Source organism: Papio anubis, chromosome 3 (genome assembly GCF_008728515.1).
Source record: "Papio anubis isolate 15944 chromosome 3, Panubis1.0, whole genome shotgun sequence".
Taxonomy (NCBI): domain Eukaryota; kingdom Metazoa; phylum Chordata; class Mammalia; order Primates; family Cercopithecidae; genus Papio; species Papio anubis.
The window spans coordinates 1,419,787-1,427,945 of record NC_044978.1 but is presented as its reverse complement, the minus strand read 5'-3'; positions in this window follow the sequence as shown (position 1 = coordinate 1,427,945).

Genomic DNA, 8,159 nt, shown 5'->3' with positions numbered 1-8,159 from the left:
CTCCCTTCTGTTACTAGGCATGTCCTGATCCCTCTATCTGAAACACTTTGCCCTTTGCCTAGGTAACTGCTATTCTTCAGTCATAGTCCAATACTGCTCCACAGGCAAGCCTTCCCCACTCCCAGCCATGCTCCCAGAGCATCATGAAACTTCCATGAAATTTGACACTGTTTGTATGATTATTTGCTCACTCTATTCTCCTCAGTAGAGCATGGGGTTATATATATGTAATATTTTATATATATTTTATTGTATATATATGGCATAAAGTGGATGTTCAATAGAATTAGTTGAACACGTTATTTAAGTATAATATACCAAGAAGTCAGGTTCTAAAGACCACATATTTTAACCGTTCTATTTATACGGGATGTTTAGAAAAGGCAAATCTATGGAAAAAGAAGGCAGATGAGTGTTTATGTTACCAAAACACCAGGGGTTCGGTCAAGGTCCTGCTACTCGCTGCACAGAAAGCCAGTGATTGAGACCATGAGTATTGCCAAGGAAGAACCTTTAATCAGGTGCTGCAGCTGAGGAGATGGAAACTCAGTCTCAAATCCATCTCTTCCCTGGCCCACTAAAACCAGGAGTTTATATAGCAGGGAAAAAATGCAACTGTGTGTAAGGAAACAGGAACTAGGGAGACGCAAGGAAGCCATCACGGTGAATGCAGGGTCTGGCATCTCGTTGTCTGGATGCGATGATCTGGTGAGTTTCAGTTGTTTGATACTTTTTTTTGAGAGACCTGATGATCATTTTCTGAGGGAGGAACTCAGTTTAAAGAAATATAAGTTTCAAGCTTTAAGATTAGAAGGGTCAATTCCTATATTTATCAAAAAATATCTGTGAGACCCCTGGGTCAGTTTCATTTACCCAGGGCTGAGAGAGGGAAAGGGGATTCGCTGCTGACTGGCCTGAGGGAACTTACTGCAAAGATGGAAATGTTCTAAAACTGGATTCTGGTGATGGTTGCAGACTTAGCAAGTTTACTAAAATCACTGAATCATATGTTAAAATTAGATGAATTTTATGATATGTAAATTACATCTCAATAAAGATCTTTTTATTTTATTTTTGTCTTTTTGAGACAGTGTCTTGCTCTGTTGCCCAGACTGGAGTGCAGTGGCACGATCTCAGCTCACTGCAACCTCTGCCTCCTGGGTTCAAGCGATTCTCCTGCCTTAGCCTCCCAAGTAGCTGAGACTACAGATGTGCACCACCACGCTTGGCTGATTTTGTATTTTTAGTAGAGATGGGATTTTACCATGTTGGCCAAGCTGGTCTTGATCTCCTGTCCTCAAGTAATCTGCCTGCCACAGCCTCCCAAAGTACTGGGATTACAGGCAAGAGCCACCACGCCCAGCCTCGATAAAGGTCTTTTAAAAAAAAAAGATGAAGTGATTGGGGGAAGTGTAAGGATTTTGGGGAGGCCAGGGAAGGTCTTTTTAAGGAGATGCTATTTGAATAGAAAACTGACATGAAGGCGAGAGCCCTGAAGATGTCTTGGGACAGAGGGCTCCTGGCGGGGGAGCAGTGGGGTTCTTAGGTGCCTTGCTATGTGGAAGAACCGTGGGGAGTCCAGGTGGCTGCGGGGTGGCGGAACGGGGGCCACAGGAGGAAGCGGAGGCCGGGAGGAGCCAGTGAGGTCTGTGAGGTTTGGTTAATTAGGGTCAGGGTACTGAATCTTATTTTAAATGTGATGAGGAGCTATTGAGGGATTTTAGCAGGAGAGCAACATAAATTGGTTTACATTTTGAAAGAGTCACTTTGGCTGCTATGTGGAAAAATAGAAGCAGGAAGCCCAGATAAGAAATTGGGTAGCCAGTCACGAAATGGTAGTGTTATGGATCAGGGTGGTAATGGTGGAGGCAGTGAACAGTGTAGATAGAAATATGTGAGAAAAATCACAGCCTAGTCTAAAGACTGCGAATCACTGAGTGAATATAGTTGGCGAAGTGGGTGGAGCAGAGCAGCCTAAGAAGAGAGTAAAGAAGCGTGCGGGGTCAGATTACATGAGGCCTTATAGGGCGTGGGACAAGAGTTTCGCTTCATTTTAAATCCCGTGAGAAGTCATTGGATAATTTCAGATGTGGAATGACACAGTCAGACTCACTCACATAAAGATTCTTCTGTCTACCATGTGGAGAAGAGATCATCGGGGAAGAAGAGTAGACACCCGAGAGCAGGTTAAGAAACTAATGGCAGAGGTTAGGCAAGAGATGGTGTGGTGTAGATTGGGATGGTGGCAATGCAGATGGAAAAATAAGCGTTTACAAGAGTTCCTTTAGAATTGGAACAGATGGGATAACTGGATATGAGGAAGAGGAAAATAAAGAGTGAAACATTTTTGGTTTGGTAACTGAGTTACAGTAGGTTTTTTTTTTTTTTTTTTTTGAGACCACTCTGTCACTCAGGCTGGAGTGCAATGGCACAATCTCAGCTCACTGCAACCTCCACCTCCTGGGTTCAAGCGATTCTCCTGCCTCACCCCCCCGAGTAGTTGGGACTACAGGCGTGCACCACCACACACAGCTAATTTTTGTGTTTTTAGTAGAGCCCAGGTTTCACCATGTTGGCAAGGATGGTCTCGATCTCTTGACCTCGTGATCTGCCCACCTTGGCCTCCCACAGTGCTGGGATTACAGGCGTGAGCCACCGCGTCCGGCCCAGTTACGGTAGTTTACTCCAGAATAATACTACATGTATAAACATAGGTTACATACACACTTAAAAGAACATAAGAGTTCTTTTTTGTTTATCTTTGATGTTTGGCTTTGATTTAATGGGATTGTACTATACACATTACTCTTAAGCAAGCCTTTAACACTCAGCACTTTAAAGAGCTTGGTACATAGTAGGCTTAAGTAATATTTTATCAAACTGAGCTGGAGAGTTCTTAGATATTGTTCTTACCTCAAATTCAGTCATCCCTGAGTATCTGCTAGGGATTGCTTCCAGGAACCCCTTGCTTTTTAACCAAAATCCACAGATGCTCAAGTCCCTTATACAAAACGGTGTTGTGTTTGCATGTCACTGACACACATACTCCGTGTACTGAAATCATCTCTAGACTCCCTATAATACCTAACACGAATAAATGCTACGGGAACAGTTGTTTTACTGTATTGTTTGGGGAATAACATCAAGTCTGTACATTTTTCAGTAGAGATGCAATGATTACAGGCCTAACTGCCTTTTCAATCTGCACATGGTTGAACCCATGGATGCAGAGCCCATGGGTGCTGATCGCTAACTGTATATCCCTAGTTCAGTAGATCAGCTGTTGAATCAAGGAAAATAGGAGAGGTTGGGTCACAAAGATGCTGAACAATCAAGCTACTGAGATGAAGGACATTGTGGAAGCTCCAAAAACCTTCTGAAACATTAAGTCATGCTCTTCTTTGAAGTCTGTGAATCCTCACAGCTGTCAGCGTGAGAACCAAAGGCTGCAGTAGTGCACACAATGTCCTTCATCTCAGTAGCTTGATTGTTCAGCATCTTTGTGACCCAGCCTCTCCTATTGTCCTTGATTCAATAGCTGATCTACTGAACTATGTAACTGAATTACAGCTCCTCAAACACGGTGCTCTCTTCGTTTGGAATGCCCTGCTGCTCCTGTTATTATGATGACACACTGGTGATTTCCTTCCTATGAGACTCTTCCCTAATTTCCCAGGTTATAAGTTAGATATCCTCCTGTGTGCGCCCTGAGCCCTGTACATCCCCATCATCACAGTGGTTCCTTGCCTTGTAATTGCTTGTTTGCTTTTATGTTTCTCCCATTGGACAACATTCCTTCAAGCCAGAGATTTTTCCCCATAATATTATCCTCAGAACTTAATATAGTGCATGTTGTCATATTAAAATTTGATAAATAAAACATACAAATGTAAAGGAAAATTATTCTTCTATACTAGAGAATACAGTTCCTAGGGAAAGTATGTATTTAGACCACACGACTAAAGCAAGAGGTCTGGGGAACACCCATATTTAAGGAATGGGGAGGAACAAAAGACATAAGAAAAAAGAGAAATGAGATAGCTGTGAAAGCGCCAGAACAATATTCAGAGTATTTATCATGGCTGTCTGGGAAAAATACAATTTCAAGAAATGAATGATCAGTCATGTCAAATGCTTATAAAAGTCAGGAATAATGGCTGTGAAATGTCCAATCAACTTGACAATTAAAAACACACTGATGACTTTATGAAGCAGTTTCAGTATATTGGTGGCGACAGAAGCCAGATGATGGGGTGCCGTGTAATCAGTGGCACACCACGGGTTGATGACAGCACAGCCCTGCTTTAACACGGCAGGAAACACGATGCGTTCTGTGGCGTCCTCCTACTCGCTGTCTTCTGTGGATTGTGACTCCTGGTGACTGATGGATGTTTAATTTCCTGAGGGCAAGCAAAGTCATGGCTTTAATATGCCTGAGAATAATGAGGGATGACGCAACTTTGGATAAGCCTGTAGAAGAGACGAGAGAAAGGAACAGGTGTAGAAAAGCTTTGAAGGGGTGGATAGTGAGGTCAGGAGTTCGAGACCAGCCTGACCAACATGGTGAAACCCCATCTCTACTAAAAATACAAAAATTAGCCGGGCATGGTGGCACGCACCTGTAATCCCAGCTACTGGGGAGGTTGAGGCAGGAGAATTGCCTGAACCTGGGAGGCAAAGGTTGCTGTGAACTGAGATGGCACCACCACACTCCAGCCTGGGTGACAGAGCGAGACTTTGTCTAAAAGAAAAGAAAAGCTCTGAAGGGAGAATTCTTGAGTGTGTGATGTTTGAAAGACTAGACCAACGGGCAGTTCACTGGGACACTGGGTGGGATTTGCAGTGGATACCAGAGCAGAGTTTGGGAAGAGAGATTTGGCCCAGAGACTACACCCTGCAGATCTCCACTTACAGAGGGGTTAGTGACCAAGAGCCTGGCCATTGAGCTGAAATCCACCGTGCATTTGGGCTGTAACCACATTCCCATGGGCTGCTTTCCAGTCAATGACTGAGGTGGAAGCAGGGATGCCTGTTCTGGGAGCCATGAGCTCCTCTGATGGCTGAGGTTGACTCATGGACCTCCAGTAGCTTTGCTGAACCTTCCAGAGACTGGAAAGTGCCTAAGATGTTTTCTTGCAGACTCCTCTGGCTCCTTCACCATTTTCTTTCACAGTAGTTTTCTTAATAAAATCCTTGCATGTTTAATTCTGTGCTGATATCAGCTAGCTTCTCAGAGTCCAGACCAATATAATATCTAATGGGTATTTTTATTTTTGAAGGGAGGTGAATTGCTGTGTTGTTAGTATTGTACCCTTCTATCACACGTTTCTTCAAGATATATTCAGTAAAATACCCATTTCTCACTAATGCTGTTTGGAGTAGGTCTTCGTTTTTTTTCTTTTTTTGCAGGGGGAGATAGTCTCGCTGTGTCACCCAGGCTGGAGTGCAGTGGCACGATCTCAGCTCACTGCAACCTCTGCCTCCCAGGTTCAAGCAATTCTCCTGCCTCGGCCTCCTAAGTAGCTGAGATTACAGGTGCCCGCCACCCTGCCTGGCTTATTTTATTTTTATTTTTTTTTTGTATTTTTAGTAGAGCAGGGTTTCCTCATGTTGGCCAGGCTGGTTTTGAACTCCTGGCCTCAAGTAATCTGCCTGCCTCAGCCTCCCAAAATGCTAGGATTATAGGCATGAGCCACTGCGCCAGGCCAGGTCCTCTTTCTTGAGGGGAGGGACACAGTGAAATAATGAAAACTGTTCTGCAAAATAGAACAGGGTCCCATGTAGATGATACAGTGATATTAAATAGAACATTCCCCACAGAAGTTTAATGCAATTAGTATCAAGGTGACGCTTATTAAATGCTGATGCAAGCATGCCATTCAGGAGTCTTGCTTTATACCTAAAAAAATGATGCGTTCCTGATTGTGGAATATCTTTACAGGTAGAAGGCAGGTAATAGTTATATAGAAATAAAACAAAAATAACCATGTATAGGATACAGCCTCAAAGATTCCCAGAATATTAGAGCTACAAGGCACGTTAGAGACCACCTCCTAATTTTAAATGCTCTTTTGAATATTCTAGTGAGAGAAGCTGCAGCCTGTTGAGACTCCACAAGATGAAAGATACGAAAAGAGGACATATGCGTGAACGCCTGCATGGAGAACCCCCCTTGCTGCTGCTCCCACTCTAATGATCATGCCCGTTATTAACTGAGGGATGGCGGTGGGCCTTGTGTTTGCATTACACGGACCAAGAACACTTCACAGGACTCAGAGAGGTAAATAAGAGAAACCGATTTTTGTAGAGGATGAAAATGAAGCACACAGGGAAGTAAAGTGCCCAGTGTGAAAATCCCGTCTGAATTGGCTTTAGAAACCGTATATTTACTTTTTCATATAATTTGTTTATCTAGAGGAAAAAATAACAGATGTGTTTAATGGCTTTGGAAACATTTAAACAGGTGGACCTCAAAATATGGGAAATGAACATATTGCCGTTGTTTATTATAATTTTCCTTCCTTCTATTTTTGGTTAAAATTCTTCAAGGCCTTTGGATATGTAAAAAAAATGAGCATTTGTTTTATTATGTTGCTTAATAGAAACAATTTTTTAAAGTATTGAATTATGCAGTGACCAAAATACTGATTCTAAACAACAAAACATGCAGCTGTTATGAATCCTGGACGAGCTCTGGAAACGTGTGGTATTATCTTGCAGAGAAGCTGTTTTTGTTCTCGTCAAATATGGAAATTAGTTTAGAAACTTCATTTTAATATATAATTCTGATTTCAGTGTTACCAGTAAATATTAATGTCCTTTTCTAACAGTCTTAATTTCCTTTTCTCAACTCCCTTGAGTGATATGTTTTTTTGAAGCATTCATTTACCATCAAGAGAAAAAATAACATAACCACGTGTACTGAAATGTATGGCTTACAGGCCAAAGAGTTACAGAAACTAAACTTGTTCTCCCACTCCTTTACTCGTGCCATGCACTTACAAAGAAAACTTTCGAAGTCTATTGTTCTTTCTTTTACAATTTATGATGTAGTTAACCCTATTCACATTGTGTACTGAGGTAGGTCAGAATTTCTTCTCACCCTTTTCCCCTTCTAACGTGACCTGTTCTTTTGCATCATGAGTCATAGAAATGTAAGCTAATACATAAGGTTTCTGAAAAGATGAGGAAAGAGCCAGAGAAATAATAATGCCCTGAGGTTGTGCTATAAGGTATGTTCCACATTGGCAGGAACTCCTTTGCTTGGTAGATGTGCTCCTATAAGCCCTAAAAGAAAGGGCAGGTGGCTGTCATACTCCCCTTATCCTCCAGACACAATCACTTGAGACCATTCACTAGGCCTTCCAAGGGGAAGCCCAGGCGAAACTGAAGGACAAGCCTTCTGAGATGGACAGAAAAAGAAAAACGTGAAATCTTATAGTAAGGGTAAAAGGCCAAAGATACTTAGGAACTGTAAGGTAGAGAGGAAAGAATGCTGGAGGCAGAGAGACAGGTCCTCTGTGACCATGACAGTAGACTTTCAGTGGAGTGATAGAGAACTTGAGGAAACTCAGTAAAGTAATAACAGTACACTTTCGGGGGAATGATAGAGAACTTGAGGAAACTCAGTAAAGTAATAACAGTACACTTTCGGGGGAATGATAGAGAACTTGAGGAAACTCAGTAAAGGATATTTTGCGCCATGGTTTGGACTCCATGCATGTATTGGGTTTATAGTTTTTATTCTTGGTCTGGGTCTCTGTTTGTTTTTTTTCTTCTTCTTCTTATATGTTATAGTGTTGGGATTCACTGAGATGGTGGCAGAAGTATTAAAGGGAAATATTGGGGGAAGTTATAGGGAATAGTCATAAACCTTTTGGAAGGCCGAAATGTTACATAACTTGTAATAATTGAACAGGCTGAGGCAGCCGATACTTACCTTAGAGCATTAGGTCATAGGGTAAATATAGGGACAATAGAGGCTTCCCCAGTTAAGTCTGTTTACCCTACATCCATTAACTAACCTTTGAGCCAGATGGCCCCTCTTGCGGGGAGGTCAACTAGGGATATTGCCCTGTAATGTTATTTACCTTAGACCTCGGTACCTGAGCTTTAGTCATTCCTAGAACTACTCTCTTAACCATGTTAATTATCCGCAA